Source organism: Protopterus annectens, chromosome 5.part1, assembly GCF_019279795.1.
Source record: "Protopterus annectens isolate FY-2018-M chromosome 5.part1, PAN1.0, whole genome shotgun sequence".
In the NCBI taxonomy this organism is placed as follows: Eukaryota; Metazoa; Chordata; order Ceratodontiformes; family Protopteridae; genus Protopterus; species Protopterus annectens.
The window spans coordinates 668384696-668403018 of NC_056736.1; the positions used below are offsets into that span (position 1 = coordinate 668384696).

At 43.7% G+C, this 18323-nt stretch overlaps 1 protein-coding gene across 6 annotated transcripts in view; it reads right to left on the reverse strand.

The window, feature by feature from the left end:
* WASF3 (WASP family member 3) overlaps window positions 1-18323 on the reverse strand; it is a 1314000-nt gene that overhangs the window by 762249 nt on the left and 533428 nt on the right. For 4 of the 6 annotated variants that reach the window (XM_044073288.1, XM_044073286.1, XM_044073283.1 and 1 more), the window contains one exon: window positions 15269-15317. The exons of the other annotated variants lie outside the window; for them this stretch is intronic. The gene's annotated coding sequence lies outside the window, so the exon portion shown is untranslated. The remainder of the gene's footprint in view (window positions 1-15268; window positions 15318-18323) is intronic. 6 annotated transcript variants of the gene reach the window in all.

The following is an 18323-nucleotide window of genomic DNA, read 5'->3' on the forward strand; positions in this document are numbered from 1 at the left end:
TAGGAACCCATTTTCAGTGGATGTCCAGGGAAAAAAGCTCCAATTTATTGCAAAACATTTTAAGAACAATCATTTTACAATCTTCAAAAATAAAAAAAAAACAAACATCTGCAGTTAAAATAATTATAACAAATTAGATATAATATAAAAACTGGTTAAGAACTGATATAAGCTATATGAGAATCATTTAATATTTAAAGAAATTTTAGACAGCTTGTAGAGAAATTAAAGGTCAGTTAGTCTAATACAAACAAGAATTATAATATGAAGTGAGAGAAAAAACAGGCTTATGGTATATTTAGAGAGAAAGTCAGTGAAGACAATTTAAAGGAAGTAAGGAAGTAAGTGAAGAAGGGAGAGTAAGGAGGTATAAGGAATGAAAAGGTACTTGCTCAGTTTTAGGATATAGTTTATCCTGGTTTTAAGCAAGAACAGAGCCAAATTTTAGCTAGGAAGTCATTCAAGTGGTTCTGAAAGATGGGAGGGAGGGTACTGACCTGATGGATACAGGTAAGGCGTTCCAGGCCTTAGCAATTTTGTATGAGTGCAGACAATGCCCAGCAGATATGATAGGTTTTGTAGACAGACAGGAGGTTCTAGTCACTGGATCACAATGTCTGGGAACATAGTTGTGATGAATGTTTTTTAGTATAGATATATATATATATATATATATATATATATATATATATATATATATATATAGTTACCCTTCAAAACATCTAAAACCCATAACATCTAAAATCATAACATCGAAACCATAACATCTAAAACCCATAACATCGAATTTCATAACATCTAAAATGTGCATCACAACATTGAACGCTACAAATCACATGAAAATAGCATCGCCACCCCCCCCCCCACATATAACGACACAAAACTACCAAAGACACTTTTTCCTGCGTTTCTGCATGGGGGCAAGCCCCCCTGCACCGCTCACCCTCCGTAAATTAAATATACCAACTCCAAGATCACATTACAGTGGGAAAATGTTAATTTCCTAACCCCACTGTATCACGATCACCATAAAGAATGTACACATAATGTCTATATCACTTACCTGTATGGCCTAAAAAACACACACAGAATGGCAAAATAAACACTATATAAACAGTATAAATCCCTACACTATATAAATAATAACTATAGAAATAAAAACTATAACATCTCATAGTGATACCATAAGATTAACAGATTAAACTATAACATTTACATGTCTGATGATACACTGTTCAATATTATACATTTTACATGTTATGAAATTCTATGTTATGGGTTTTAGATGTTATGAATTTTGGATGTTATGGTCTCTATGTTTTGATTTTAGATGTTATGAGTTTTAGATGTTTTGAAGGGGAACTCTATATATATATATATATATATATATATATATATATATATATATATATGGATTCATATCACTTCACTGAAAGACCATTTCACTGACACACATTTCACTGAGACCAAATCACCTAAAGTTCATTTTACCGAAAACTCATTTCACCTAAAACTCATTTCACTGACAAGGAGTACTCTAAGGCAAGTCAAAGGCAGATGTCCTTTTCCCCACTGTAGTGCGATCCTGGTGTTAGTATAGTAAATCAGAGTAGAGTCGTCTGCATATTGGACACCAAAATTGTCCAATATGCAGACGACTCTACTCTGATCTGCAATGCCTCCAACCAGTCTGAACTCAAATCTCTAACTCAATCTGCCTTCTCAACCACTGAAAAATGGATGCTCCAAAACCACCTCTCACTTAACGCTAACAAAACAAAAATCCTCCTATTAACTCCCTCCAAAGCCATTCCCATTGATAAAAACTAATTTCAAATTACCTGCCTCAACAACTCTATCATTGATACTGTTCCCTCCGCCAAACTCTTGGGGGGAGTCACCATTGATGAACACCTAAAATTCAACACCCATATCCAACTTAACATCAAGAAAACCCACATAAAACTCAGCCTACTCTACAGGAATAATCACTTCCTCTCTCCCTCCACTAGACTGACCCTGGCTACTACCTATCTTCTCCCATTTCTTCTATATGGCACTCCACTACTTACCAATCTATCTTCCACTCTCACCTCCAAACTAGAAGTATGCTACAACAAAATCTCCAGGTTTGCCACAAAAGCAAAAGCCTCCTCTCACCACTGCTCCTCCCTACTAACTCTAAACTGGCTTGAACTCCCAAATCAACTAGACTTCCTCCAAATTGTCTCAGCCCACAAGTTAATATTTTAACCCACCAGCTGCCCTTCTTTATCTAATATCCTCCTACCTTATAGCCCCCCAAGACCCCTTAGATCCACTCATCAAAACCTTATTACCATCCTCAAACCTAAGCGCCCTGCTAGTCAACTTTTACTCTTCTACACCCTAACTAAAAAATGGAATGCCCTGCCCTCCACTTTGAGGGCCTGTGACAACCTAAACACCTTCAAAAGACTACTCCCCTCCTACTTATTTCTTCACAGAAAATGTAACTGCACTACTCTCCCCACACCTCCCAACCTCCCCTCTTCCTTTTCTCCTGGCTAACCTTCTTCCCTTCTAAACCTCTCACTTATACCCAGGCTATAAACTATAACCTATCTCCACCCAGCCTCTCACTCTATGCTTCTCATCCCTTCCTTCATAATTACTTTCTAGCACCTTAGCCACTAAGTATTCCATACATTTTTTGTTTCTAATACCTGACCCAGTATAAAAAAGTGTACAACTACATATTGAATGCAATTTATATGAATCTTTTCCTATTGCTATTTCAATTTGTTTATGTAACTTACAATGTGATACTTCTATATGTAATATATTCTATATGTCTATATGTTATGTAAGTTCTTATGCGGAACTTCGCTGCTTAACCAAAATGGAAATTATAAAACTTTATGTAACTTGTTAAGTGGAGCTTTTCTCCCCGGACCACCACTGAAAATGGGCTCTCAAGCCCAGTGGACCTCCCAAGTCACCAAACTGGAATAAATAAATAAATAAATATAGTTGGGGGGGAGGGGGCATGCACACACTCACACACACGCGCACGCACACACACACACACACACACACACACACACACACACACACACACACACATATATAGATAGATAGACAGATAGATGGATAGATAGATACTATATATATTTTTTCATTGCATGTTGCAAAAGGGTTATCCCATTCAGAAAGTACAGTTGTGTGCACTTACCATAAATGTAGATGTTCGAGTGTATTCACTCTTGCAGTCATCACATTTGGGTTATCCCTGCCAGGGTAGCCCTCGGCCGGCCCAAATACCAGAGACTTAGTATTTCTGCGTTGGTTGCTGTCGCTTGAGGACTGACGTCAGGTTGTCAGTAGTATAAAGTAAGGCAGCCGACATCATTACATCAGTTTTTCTTGCCCTAACCTGTCAGGAGCCCCCAAGTAGGAAGCCAGGATCTGGTGGAAGAAACCCCACCAGTGGAAAATAAATATCAATATGTCCCTTGAAAGGAAAGGAGAACAACAAATTAGAATGGTAATAAAAGGAGAAAGAGAAGAAAGGGGAATGGAGGGGAGAAACCAGGATTGCAACAGTGAATACACTCGAACATCTACATTTATGGTAACTATACACAACTGTACTATGTTCTTTGTGTTTCACTGTTGCAACCATCACATTTGGGTTGATTCCCAAAGCTGAGGAAAAGAGTGGAGGCAGTCAATGAAAGTAGGGACTGGCTAGGATGCACCGGAAGACTGCAGAAGCAAACCCTGCCCTGGATTTGGAGAAGAGAGGCAGGTGGTAATGCTTGGTAAAAGTGTGAACAGATGTCCAGGTGGCAGCCTCTAGGATGTCCCTGGTGGGGACTTCTCTGAGGAAAGCTGCAGTGCTGGAGGCTGCTCTGGTGGAGTGTGTCCTGACCCCCTTAGGGGGAGGCTTTCCATGTTGTTTGTAGCAGAAATGGATGCAGTGTGCTACCCATTTGGAAATGGCTTGTTTGGAGATGACTTTGCCTTCTGCCCCTGTAGCAAAGCTAACCAGCAACTGATCAGACTTTCTGAAGGATTTAGTCCTGTCTAGATAGAATCAGAGCTATCTGTGCACATCTAGAGAGTGAAGAATCCTTTCCCCCTTGTTCTGGGGATTAAGAAAAAAGGTGGGCAATGAATGGATTGGCTGAGAGCCACACTGGACAGCACCTTATGCACGAAGGATGGGTTAGTTCTGAGGGATACCCTGTCTGCCTGAAACATGATGAAGGGTTCCACAGCCATGAGTGCTTGCAGCTCAGGGACTCTTCTGGCTAAAGTAATGGCCAAAAGGAATGCTGTCTTCCAGGAGAGAAATTTTAGCTCTGCAGAAGAAGCTGGTTCGAAAGGGGGTAGGGTGAGTTTTTCCACTACAAAGTTAAGGTCCCAAGCTGGTGTTGGTGCCCTTCTGGGTGGTCTCAAGTTGCTAGCCCCTCTTAGGAATTGTTTGACCAAAGGGTGTGAGAAAAGGGGCTGCTCAGTGGTAAAATGAGCAGAAACAGCAGATGCATGAATTTTTATAGAGGAGAAAAAGAGGCCACTGTGTAGTAGGTCAGTTAAGTAATCCAGGATGAGAGGAAGGGAGGGCTGTGCCATATTGGCTCCCTTGGCCTGGATCCAGGTGCAGAACTTTTTCCATTTATCAGTGTAAGACTTTCTGGTGCTAGGACGTCTGGCCTCACGGATAACATCCATAACCTGTTTACTGAGGTTGGCAGATGAACTCCCCTTCCCTGTGGGTCAGGAGGTTTGGAATCTGAGGAAGATGCCATGGGGGCAGTGGGGACAAGCTGAGCAGCAAAGGGTACCACTGCTGCCAGGGCCAGTCTGGAGCTATAAGAATAGCCCTTGGTTTTTCCTCCCTTATTTTGAGCAGTACCCTGGTGATGAGAGGTAGGGGACGAAAGGCATAGACCGACAGATTGACCCAGGGGAAGGACAGGGCATCCACTTTCCAAGCCATGCATTGATGCTCCGTGGTGCAGAATTTGCTGAGCTGATGGTTGGTGTGGGAGGCAAAGAGGTCGACCTTCGGGTTTCCCCATTTCTGAGTTATTAGGGTGAAGGTGCTTCTGTTGAGTTGCCATTCATGTGGGTCCAGAAGGTTTCTGCTTAATTGGTCTGCCAGAGAGTTGAGAGAGCCTGGTAGGAATTGTGCTAACAGATGTAGTTGCATGGCAGAGGCTGTGTGCCAAAGGGTCATGGCCAGCCTGCATAGAGGGTAGGAGTGAGCCCCTCCCTGCTTGTTGATGTACCACATCACAGTGGTGTTGTCTGTTTTAATCAGGAGAGCCCCAGGAGAGAGAAGGGGCTTGAAAGCTATCAAGGTGTGCTGCACAGCCATCATCTCTTTTTGACTGATGTGCAGAGGGATTTGCTGTGGGCTCCATTGGCCCTGTATGCACCTGCCATCCAAATGTGCACCCCAAGTGTAGTCTGATGCATCTGTGGTGAGGGTCTGGACAGCGAGGGGTGGGGAGAAAGGCATTCCCTTGTTGTGGGAGCATCTTGTTGCCCACCAAAGAAAATACTTTCTAAGGCAAGGAATTACAGGTAGAAGAGTTTCCAGGTCTTGAGAGTGTTGGCATCAAAGGCTCTTTATGTACCACTGAAGTTTCCTCATATGCAGTCTGGCATATTGAATGAGTAGTATATAAGATGCCATGAACCCCAGAGCTTGCAGGATCTTCCATGCAGTTAACTGGGGCCTGGTGGCTAGCTGAGAGAAGTAGGCTGTCAGGAAAATTTGTTTCTCTGGAATAGGGTATGACATCTGGGAAGCTGTGTCCAGACTTGCTCCCAGGAAGATTGTCCTTTGGGTGGGCACTTGTTTGGATTTCTTTTATTTGATTGTGTACCCTAGGGAGGTTTGTAGGGTCTTTACAAAGGCCAGGTGCATGAGCAGCTTCTCCTCACTCTCTGCCTGAATAAGGCAGTCATCTAAGTATGGGTAAATCTGAATATTTATTTGTCTGGAAAAGGCAATGGCCAGAGCCAGACATTTTGTGAAAACTCTGGGAGCAGTAGATAAGCCAAAGGGAAGCGCAGAGAACTGAAAGTGTTGAGATCCTGCCTGAAGTGGAGATATTTCCCACATGATTCCCTGATAGGAATGTAGAGGCAGGCCTCTTTTAGATCTAGGGTGGCTAGCCAAGCATCCTGGGAGAGCATGGGTATCAGCTGCTGGAGGGTGAGCATTTTGAATTTTGGGATCACCAGGAAGGAATGGATAGATCGAGGATGGGGCGTCAGGTGCCCTCTTTTCTGAGCACCAGAAAAAGTCTGGAGTAGAAACCTTGGCCTATCTATTCTGCAGGAACATGCTCTACTCCCCCCTCATAGAGAGCAGGGAAAGGATTTGCTTTTGCGCCTCTGCCCACTGATTTGGTGGTAGATCTAGGAACCCTTTTGGGGTTGGAAGGGTGTGGAAGGAAAATTTGTATCCCTGAGACACAATGTTCAGAAAGTGGTCCTTGGTAATGGTGGCCCAGGTGCTTGAGTGAAAGGAGAGTTTTCCTCCTAGGGGTAAGTGAAGGTGGGCAGAGGGAGGGGGTGGAGGAGATGAGTCCTTGTGAGCTTTTACCATAAGGGGGTGGCTTAGAACTCCCTGGATTTGAAGTGGAGGTAGTCCACTGCTTAGATCTCTGCATTCCCTGGGGCTGCTGTCTGGGGGGGGGGGGGGTTCTGCTTCCACGGGACCTAGGCTGGGCCGGTTTACTGGGAGCAGGAAAGGAACAGTGTTTGGAGGGACAATGCCTGTTGAACCTACGGGGCTGGACCTGTAAGAAATCCTTAACTGTCTGCATAGATTTTGCTTTTTTAAGACATCCTCTGCCTTAGTGCCAAATAAGTTATCTTTGTGCAAGGGGGCATTCAACAATTTAGATTTGACATGATCTGGCAGGGGCTGTTCCTTAAGCCATGCATGCCTTCTAATGACAGATCCTGTGACTGCTGCCCTGCAAGAAGGTTCTAGGGCATCAAAACCACAGTGCAAGGTATGTTTAGTTACTTGACTTGCAGAATGCATTAACTCTTGTAAATCTTTAGATTCTGCACAAGCAAGAAGGAAGACATTTTTTGTTTAAGGAGTTCCAGGGTATGTTGCTGAAATGTCAGCATATGGAACTGACAATTTAGTGCCCTGATAGCAAGAGTAGCTGAAGTGTATACTTTCTTACCCCATCTGTCCAATACTCGCAAATCCCTGTCTGAGGGGGTGGGATTCTTAGTAGAAGTTGCTTTAATTCCTTTTGGCCCTTGAAAAATTACCTCAGGGTCAGCCGTAGGATTTTTAAAAAAGATATTTGTGTGAGTCAGGGACTCTATAGTACCTGTCTGGTTTTCTGTGAGCAGGAGGAAGGGCATCAGGAGTCAAGCTGGATTAGAGGAAAACATCATTCACAACATCCAGAACTGGGGGTATGGTCAAAGGTCTGTTTTGTGGAAGATCTAGGAATTCCCTGAGTCTCTTTTTAGACAGTAGGTAGTCCTGACTCTCCTACTAGAAATGTTCCCTTAAGGTATGCAGGGTTTTCCCAAAGGAAAAATCCTCTGGGGGAGAGGCTGAAGGAATGGAATCCTCTGCATCAGAATCCTCATAAGTGGAAAGGGGTTGCATGTCTTCATATTCAGATGCATCAGATTCATATGATTCCTGCTCAGACAAATCTACAGGGGACAGATTTCTTTTCTTTTTGGAGGGGTAGCTTGGCTTCCCCAATCAGCATGATAAGGTATTCCACCATTTTAAGCATTTGAGACTGAGGCAAGGTAGCAGGCACCTGAGAGTGGATCGTCGGTTTCTTGGGTGTGGCTCGTATTCTGGGCCTAAGAAACTCGGCAGTTTTAGAAAGAACCGCAGTCACGAAAGAAGAAGTTGGTTTGTGTCAAGATTCGGTAGTACAAAGGACTTCCTCGGAAGCCGGTGCCTGCTCAGCAGCTCCAGACCCATCCAAAGTTGAGACGACCGCCGGATCCTTAGTCGAAGAAGAGTTTTGTGGTATACTGGACTCTGAAAGGGTCTCGGTAGTGGCCTGCGAGTCAACAGAAACGGGCATCAGGGGCTGCGAAAGCACCTCACCGAGGACTGGAGAACTGATGACTATCTTAACAGAAGCGTTGTCGGTAGGTTTGGACCCGTACGGTCTGTCTCTGTCTTTATCTTTACGTTTTTTTGGAAGATCTGCTGTTGGATGGCTTACAGAAGACATATCAGAATTTGAGGACTCTAAGTTAAAATATCTAGCTACAATAAGGGCCCGACGACGGACAGTTCTGGTGTTGAACAAAGCACAGAAGCAACAATGAGGGACGTCGTGGTCTGGGCCTAAACAAGTGATGCAGTAAGAGTGGAAGTCTTGGTGTGGTATTTGTTTTCCACAGGCAAGACAATTATTAACTTTTTCTGACATCAGTTAGTGCAAGAAAAAAAGGATCCCCCAAGGGGTACTTAGCTTTAGAAGACTTCAACTTTAATTCGGTAGACGAAAACTCAGGTAGCGGCTGAAAGGCACTCGTGAGAAAGTACAGTTTTGTACCTAACATAAATGTAGATGTTCGAGTGCTAATACAGCTGCAGTCCTTACATATGGGGTTCTCCTGCCATCAGGCGGGTCCTCGGTCGGCCAAATTCCAAAGTCTAGGTCCGGCGTCGGTTGTCGTCGCTTCTTCCCTGACGTCAGTGCGACAGGGGTATAAAAGAACCAGCAGACGCCATTTTCTTCAGTTTTTCTTGCCCCAGATGTCAGGTGCCCCCAGAAGGAAGGCAATACATAAAATTAGGTAATAATGCAATGCAATATAATCAAAAAACAGTAGTTGCAAGCAAATACACCATAAAAGAATACCCCTAGAGGGGAAGGAGGGAGGGAAACCTGGACTGCAGCTGTATTAGCACTCAAACATCTACATTTATGGTAGGTACAAAACTGTACTATGTTCATTGTGCATACAGCTGCAGTCCTTACATATGGGTAGAATCCCAAAGCTAAGAAAGGGGTGGTAGGCATTAGGTGTAGTTAGGAGGAGCCAAAATGCCCTGCAAGACTGCAGTGGCAAAGCCTGCTCCAGATTTGGAGTATAATGGTAAGTTGTAGTGCTTGGAGAAGGTATGCACAGAACTCCAAGTGGCTGCTTCCAAGATATCCTTGGTAGGAACTCCTCTGAGAAAGGCTGTAGAGGTGGCTGTGGCCCTGGTGGAATGAGTTCTAATGCCTGTAGGTACAGTTTTGCCATGAAAAGAATAGCAAAAACGTATGCAGTGGGCTATCCATTTTGAAATGGTCTGTTTGGAAATTGGTTTTCCTTGAGCTCCTACTGCATAGGCCACAAAGAGCTGTTCTGATTTTCTGAAAGGCTTTGTTCTGTCCAAATAATAACGCAGTTGTCTGTGGATGTCCAAGGAATGTAGCAATCTCTCCCCTTTGTTTTGAGGATTAGGATAAAAAGTAGGTAAGTGTATGGCCTGATTTAAGGCTACCCTGGATACCACTTTAGGCATAAAGGACGGGTTGGTTCGTAAGGAAACTCTGTCCTGATGGAAGATGATAAAAGGCTGGACAGCCATGACAGCCTGTAATTCTGAAACCCTACGAGCTGAGGTGATAGCCAGAAGGAAAGCTATTTTCCAGGACAAGTATTGCAAATCTGCTGAAGCAGCTGGCTCAAAAGGAGGCAGGGTGAGTTTTTCCAGAATGAAATTAAGATCCCAAGCAGGCATTGGTTGTTTCCTTGGAGGTCTCAAATTCTTAACCCCTCTGAGGAACTGTCTTATGAGAGGGTGAGAGAATAAAGGTGGATCAGTGTTGTATTCTGCAGAAATGGCTGAGGCATGGATTTTGATAGAGGAGAAAGAAAGTCCACTGCTTAGCAGTTCTGTCAAATATTGTAGCATTTGTGGTAAATTCAGTTTTCCAGGGTCCTGGCCCTTTTTCTCATTCCAGACACAAAAACGTTTCCATTTTGCGGAGTAAGCTTTTCTAGTTGATGGCCTTCTGGCCCCCAAAATTACATCCTGCACCTCCTTGGAGAGTAGGGCCTGCTGTGATGCTAAGGAATCTTCCATGCGGCTAGATTGAGAGTTTTTAGCTGACTGTGAAGAGTTTTGAAGCTGTGTTGAGTCAGAAGAAGAGGCATTAGAGGCAGGGTCCATGGTGGGGAATGTGTCAGGCTCCTCAGGAGTGGGTACCAGTGTTGCCTTGGCCAGTCCGGAGCAATGAGGATCATCTTTGGTCTGTCTGCTCTGGTCTTCAATAGAACTTTGGGCAGCAGAGGAAGAGGTGGAAAGGCATAAACTGTCATTGATGTCCAGCTGAAAGAGAGAGCGTCCACTCTCCAGGCCCTGGATGGTAGATCCTTGAGCAGAATTTTGTCAATCGATGATTTTTGTGGGAGGCAAATAGATCTATGTCTGGTCTTCCCCATTCTTGGATTATTTCTGTAAAAACTTTTGGATGCAACTTCCATTCGTGTGGATCTGTCATTATCCTGCTTAGGTTGTCTGCCAGCATGTTTTCCTTACCTGGCAAGTACTGTGCTTGTAGTTCCATTTGTAAGTCCATGGCCGTGTTCCAAAGTGACATGGTCAGTCTGCATAGGGGGTAAGAATGTGTCCCTCCCTGCTTGTTTATGCACCACATAACTGTGGTGTTGTCCGTTCTTATCAATAGATGGCCTGGTTTTAGAAAGTTCTTGAAAGCTATAATAGCATTTATTACTGCTAGCATTTCTTTTTGATTGATGTGAAGGTGCATTTCTTTTTGGGACCATTTGCCCTGAATGCACCGATCTGTCATGTGCGCCCCCCAGGCGTAGTCCGAGGCGCCTGTTGTGATGACTTGAGTTGCTTGAGGCTTGCTGAAAGGGAGACCTGTGTTTGTTTGGCATGCTTGAGCCCACCACAGAAATTCCTTTTGCAGACATGGAATTAGTGGTATTATTGTTTCCAAACTGTGGCTGTGTTGAGACCATATGTTTTTCAGGTACCATTGTAGTTTCCTCATATGCAGCTTTGCACATGGGATTAGTAAGATGCAAGATGCCATGAATCCCAGAGCCTGCAGGATTTTCCTTGCAGTAAGCCTGGTGCAATTTGCTAGTGTTCTGAAGTACTGAATTAGTTGCCCCTGCTTTTCTGGCATGAGGTAGGCCATCTGGGTGTTTGTGTCCAAGTTGGCACCCAGGAAAATTATCTTCCGAGAGGGTATTAGTCTTGATTTCTTTTTGTTGACTGTGTATCCCAGAGAGTTCAATAACATTATTACATAAGCCAGATGTTTCTGAAGGATGTGTTTGCTGTCCACTTGGATCAGGCAGTCGTCCAAATAGGGATATATTTGTATCCCTTGAAGTCTGCAGTAGGCAATTACTGATGCCAGGCATTTCATGAATACTCTGGGCGCAGTAGATAAGTCAAAGGGCAATGCAGAGAATTGATAATGAGTTGAACCTGCAAGAAATCTGAGGTATCTTCTGCAATTTTGTCTGATTGGGACATGCAGGTATGCCTCCTTGAGGTCCAATGTTACCAGCCAAGACTCCTTGCCCAGCATGGGAAGAAGCTGCTGTAGAGTGAGCATCTTGAATTTTGGTATGAGTAGGAATGTGTTTAGGATGGATAGATCCAGAATAGGTCTCCAATCTTTTCCCTTCCTTGGCACCAGAAATAGCCTGGAATAAAACCCTTGACCTTGTTCGTGCATAGGTACCTCTTGAATAGCTTTCATGTTTTTGAGATCTGTAATTAGCCTTTGTGCCTCTGCCCTTTGATTGTGTGGCAGGTTTGGCATGCCTCTCATTTTTGGAAGGGTGTGAAAATGGAATTTGTAGCCTCTGTTTATAATGTCCAGGATCCATTTGTCCTTTGTGACAGTATGCCAATTTTTTGAAAATAATGCCAGCTTTCCTCCCAAGGGGGCTGCCATTTGAGATCTGGTTGGCATGCAAAGTGGAAAGTCATTGGGTTTGTCCTCACCACCTCTTTGTGTAGGAGCTTGTCATTGTCTGCCTCTGTACGATCCTTGGGATTGTCCTCTGCCCCTCGGGCGCCTGTATCTGCCTCTTTGGGGTCTGTCTGTGGCAGGAAAGGACCAGTTTTTGGAAGGCCAATTTCTACTAAAACGTGGGGGCTGTACCTGTAGAAATTCTTTTACAGTTTGCATTGATTTAGCCTTTTCCTCCATTTTCCTTAATACCTCCTCAGCATTAGAACCAAATAGTACATCCTTTTGAAGAGGAGCATCTAGTAATTTAGCTTTGACATGATCAGGTAAGGCTTGTTCCTTAAGCCAGGCATGCCTACGTATGACTGATCCTGTAACAGCAGCTCTGCATGAGGCCTCTAGAGCATCAAAACCACATTGTAAGGTATGCTTACCCACTTGTTCTGCACTATGTATCAAGTCCTGCAACTCCTTCAAATCTGGTTGTTCAGGTTGTGACATTTTACTTTTCAATTGTGATAACATAAACTGTTGGTATTTTAGCATATGAAACTGACAGTTTAAGGCCCTCATAGATAAGGTAGCCGAGGTATAAACCTTTTTTCCCCACCTTTCTAAGGATCTGGAATCTCTCTCGAAAGCCAAAGGATTCTTAGCAATGGAGGCCTTAACTCCCTTGGGGCCCTGTGAGATGGTTTCTGGGTCAGCAGCATGGCTCTTGTATAGAAATTGGTGTGAGTCAGGGACCCTGTAGTACCTGTCGGACTTAACTGGAGCTGGAGGTAGAGAATCCGGGTTAAGGCAGGCCTCCGAGTAAACATCATCTAGAATGTCCAAGACAGGAGGTATAGCCAAAGGCCTGTGCTGAGGAAGCAAAAGAAATTCCCTGAGCCTTTTCTTGGAATCAGAATAATCCTGGCCTTCCCAGTGGAAGTGTTCCCTTAAGGTATGCAAAGTTTCCCCAAATGAGTAATCCTCAGGGGGGGATACAGAAGGAATGGACTCCTCCGCATCAGAGTCTTCAAAAGGGGAGTAAGAATGTTCCTGATCATCAGAGTTCTCTGAAATAATGGAGCCTTGATCAGAGGAGGGGGAATCTTCCTCCACTCTAGGCCTTTTGTCTGGAGGGGGCTGAGAACCTCTGATAAGAGTAATTAAATCCCCAGCCATTTTAAGCATCTGTTTCTTAGGCATGAGGCCTGGGGATGGGCCCTGTGCAGCTGGTCTCTTAGAGTGCGTGGTTGCTTTAGACTTAGTGAAAGCCTTGATAGAAAAAGAAGAGGAAGGTCTGAAGACACCTTGAGTGGAGGTGGACCTGTCCACATTCTGAGTTTCAACTCCGACAGTGGCTTCGGTATCTGTAGTCGGGGTGTGGGCCGAGGAGCCCGCGACCTCAGGTACAGGAGACACCGTCAAAGGCAGGTCGTCGGTAGGCAGGGGCTGCGTAGGCACCTCACTGAGAACCGGACCACGTGTAGCCGGCTTTGGCGTGGTGTCGGTAGAGGCCGTGGACCTCGAGTGCCGGTCCTTGTCTTTTCGTTTTTTAGACAAAACCGGAGTCGGAGTATCCGACGACATAGTATGGTTAAATGCTTTTCCAAAATAATGCTGGGCAAACTCCGCCTGACGCTTAATAGTGCATTTGTTGAATGTAGCACAAAAGCAGCAGGCCGAAACCTCGTGGTCAGGGCCTAAACAAGGTATACAGGGGGAATGGAAATCCTTATGCGGTATTTGCTTCCCACAAGAAATACAATTATTAACTTTGTCTGACATCGGTCTGAGGCAAGGAAAGGTTCCCCAACGGGGTACTTAGCTTTTAAGAAGTCTTCGGTATCCAAATTTTCGTAATCTCAGGAGCTGGCCGACCGGCACTTGCGAACTGCTTCTGCTTCGGGCACCGCGCAGCAAGAAAAACTGGGGAAAATGGCGTCGGCTGGTTCTTTTATACCCCTGTCGCACTGTCGTCAGGGAAGAAGCGACGACAACCGACGCCGGACCTAGACTTTGGAATTCGGCCGACCGAGGACCCACCTGACGGCAGGAGAACCCCATATGTAAGGACTGCAGCTGTATGCACGATGAACATCTGCTTCTGTTTCGGGCTCCACAGCAAGAAAGACTGATGTAATGGCGTCGGCTGCCTTACTTTATACTACTGATGACCTGATGTCAGTCCTCAAGGGACAGCAACTGCCGCAGAAATACTAGGTCTCTGGTATTCGGGCTGGCCAAGGGCTACCATGGCAGGGATAACCCAAATGTGATGACTGCAACAGTGAAACACGAAGAGCATCGGCTCTGGATTGTATTATTGGGGCTGCCAGTTAACAGCTGGGTATTCTATTTTTAGTATTTGTTAATTGAGACTGCCCTAAAGAAGAACATCAACTGACACTCACAATAACAGTTAAAATAAACAAAAACTATCATGAAATTATGCAAACAATGCCACTGCAGTACAGCAGGGGATAGATCCCTGACTTCAGCCTGGATGACCTCAGCTTAATTAGCAGCTCTACCACCTGAAGCACTGGCAGTGAGGATGGGCATGTCTATACTGGAGGGGAAGGTGGAAGTTGCCTGCAAACACAGATGCACACTGGTGAAGACCTCAGCATGTCTACCAAGTTGCAGGCATGCTACATTGGTAGCAAGAGGAAAGCAAGAGCAAGCTGACATGGGTGGTGAGCCATGCATTATACTCGCTCTGCCTAGTTAGGGATTTCATTTGCATAACATCTTTGTGGCGTACGTATGATGCCTGGTACTCCCCCCTTGGCAACTCAATAAGGGGGACTAGCTATCTCATAGATCACTGACTGGGTATTCATTTTCTCCCTGGTGAGGAAGAGCCAACCCTGCTAGGTTATAACAGGATTTGCAAGCTTCTCTTAGACCTTCAGAGTGTATGCAAAAAGGGGAGCTGTCTGTCCTAGGTGATACAGACTGTGAGGTCACGCTCTCCATTGGGAAGCAACAGTCCAATTACAGGGTCAAGCAGGATTCATCAGGAGCCCTCCCATGAATAAAAGGTTGTAGAGGAGAATATGAAACAGGTCATGGTGATACAGTAGTTAGTAGATCATGGTAGGGACAAAAACAGTCCCATTAAAAATATATGCAAATAATTCAGCTTTACAACTTAAAATTCTAACATTTTCATTTTCTATGCTACATATAAACCTTCATTAAAAAAAAAAAATGAAACAATGTGCAATGTTATATAAACATCTAGTATACTTCAAGAGTTGCAATATCTTGCTAAGCTGTTAATATAAGAGAAATGCAAACCAAATACTTACAGATTACACAGTGAAGAATTGGGTAACCTCAAAAAATCTTCAATACAGTCTAAAAAGAAAAAGAAAAATATACAACAGCAAATCACAAAATCTAAATCAGAGTTAATAAATTAAAATATGAATCACTATGCAAATTAAAATCACACTTGTTACCAATGGATGATCACAAACACGTACATGCACACACACACACACACACACACACACACACACACACACACACACACACACACACACACACACACACACACACACACACACACACACACACGCACACACACACACACACACACACACACACACACACACACACACACACACACACACACACACACACACCAGGCTCATTTAACAGACAAATTTTGAAAACACGATCTTCCAGGAAGCAGGTGTCTACTTTGCCTAATTAAAAAAAAAAATCATACACATACCAAATGTGGACTTGGACTAGTAAAAGACATGAAGAAAGAAAATAGATTATGAGACAGAAAAACACCAAACAAGCCCATAGTGCAAAATTTAATTATGAACACTAATAGCTTATCCTGGTCACTGGCTTTATGTTCTACATTTATAGTCTTTTGTTTTCCCATGTATACTTTGCTTGACCTCCTACATAATATGTAAATAATTCCTAAATGTATTAGACAGGATACATGCTGCTATGTTATACTTAAAAAAATGCTGTTTTGAGCATCAAGCAGGATACATCTGGAGAAGCAACTAGAAGTGAAACTCATAAAACCTTTAAACAAGGTATTTATTTTATTTACGTCCAGTTTGATTACCGAGGAAGTCGACTGGGCCCAGAGAGCCCATTTTCATTGGAGGCCCGGGGAGCAAAGCTCCATGAAACAGATTACAGTAAAGATAGCAGTCCAATAAAAATAAAAGTACAAGTACAAATACATATCAAATAATACAAAGTATGAGTAATATTGCCCATAATGGAAAAATATTGTGCAGCTACATTCTAACAAATTCACACAGTTAAAGTCAAAAGTCAAAAGCTATTTACAATATTTACAGAGTGTAAGAGATCGTATGGGAATTAGCTACAGAAGGTTATAGCCAGCTATAAAGTCCTTAGGAACTCAGGAGGATACCCTCCCAGGGGGGTTTGTTAAAGAGTTCTAGGTAGGGAGAATGCAGTTACATTTCCATTTGGAAGAGAGATAGGTGTAAAGCTGAGTTTTGAAGTTGTTTGTGTTTAACATTGTCCTTAGTGTGGAAGGCAGAGAGCTCCACTTCTTACCTAAGAAGAAGGAGAGGAGAAGTTGTCCAGCATAACATTTAGGTTTGTGCACAGTAATTAAGTTTTGGTGTTCAGATCTGAGAGTTCTATTTGGAGTGTATGAGGGAAAGATGTTAGAGCGAGGCATTTGGATGGATTAAATATTAGTTTATGTGCTGTAGTGAGCTGGAGGAAGTCCAGGTAATTTGTGAGTTCTAACCAGTTGAGGGATTGGAGGGTAACACAGTGATGAGTGAAATGTTTGGCTTTGGTGGCAAATTTAGAAATTTTGTTATAACAGCTTTAAAGTTTGAAAGTGATGGAAGAGGACAGGTTAGTTAGTAGTGGGGTGCCATACAGAAGGGAGGGAAGGAGGTAAGAGGAGTTTTCTTTATATTTTGCTGAATATGGATGTCGAACTTGTGGTGTTCATCTATAATTACACCGAGTAGTTTGGCAAATGGAACAACTTCGATCAGAGAGTTACTTTGGCTAAGGACTTGGAAGGAATTTTTATCAAAAGAGAAAGATTCTGAGGGTGTGAATAGTAGTATTTTAGATTTGTTAGCATTGAGACAAAGGTGACTTTGGCGCATCCAGATCTCAGTAGTTGAGAAGGCAGTCTGAGTTTTAGATAGGAGTTCGGGAAGGTTAGAAGCAGAGCAGACAAGTGTAAAGTCATCTGCATATTGGATGACTTTGGCATTAGGAATAGCAGAGTGAAAGTTATTGATAAAGATATTAAACAGCATTAGTCTGATGATGGACCCCTGTGGTACTCCGGTAGGGGTGGGTAAGAAATGTGAGGTGCCTTTTTTCCATTTCACAGCCTGAGCTCTTGAGAACCAGGAAAGAGTGTTTTGGGAAAGATTTAGGTTTGAGAGGTGACTTAGAAGGTGCATATGGGAAACAGTATCGAATGCTTTAGAGAGATCTAGGAACACTGTGGATACCAAGTTTCCAGAATCTCGGGCTTGATTGACAGTTTCTAAGAATGAGAGTAGAGCTGTTATGGTGCTACATCCTGGTTAGAATAGATGTTGGGTAGGGTAAGAACTTGGTGTTTAGTCAGAAAAGACATAAGTTAGAGGTGGATGCATAATAACCTCAGAAATTATTTCTAAACCATAGTTTTTCATAGGTTCATAGGTTCATAGGTTCATACTAGGCTATCTGCCCAAGGGCAGTTATAAGCCTAGCCCATAGTTATGTGGCTTTCGCCACCCCTTTAGTTTGAATAAAAACTATGCCTATCATTTTGCTGTGCCTCTGTCAAGCAGTGACACTGAAGTAATCCCTGGGGTATATCTGCGATCTCCCATCCATTGGTCAAGATTTCTCTTGAACAAGGCCAGAGAGGTGCTCTGCCTCACATGTACCGGGATTTTGTTCTACAGCATAGGGAGTCTCTGGGTGATGAATCTGTCCCTCCAGCACGTTCTATTTATAACCGTGTCAAGGTTTAAGTCTCCGCCTTGTGGTTCTGAGGGATCTAGATTTTTTGAGGTGAAGCATATTCATCAAATCTGGGTTTGACATGGCCTTATATGTCAGGCACAGGTCACCTCTGAGCAAGCGGTATGAGACTGAATAGAGCTGGAGTTCTTTCAGTCGGGCAGCATAAGACATATTTTGAGACCCTTTATCCGTTTGGTGAGGAACATTTGGGGCCTTTCAAGCTGCAGCAGGTGTCTGGTCAGATACATTCGAACGGGCATTGTACTCAATCATAGGTCTAATGAGTGATGAGTACAGGGGACGATGACCTCCTTGATCTAGATGTGAATCCCTTCATGATCAGGTGGGCGATATAGAAGGTTT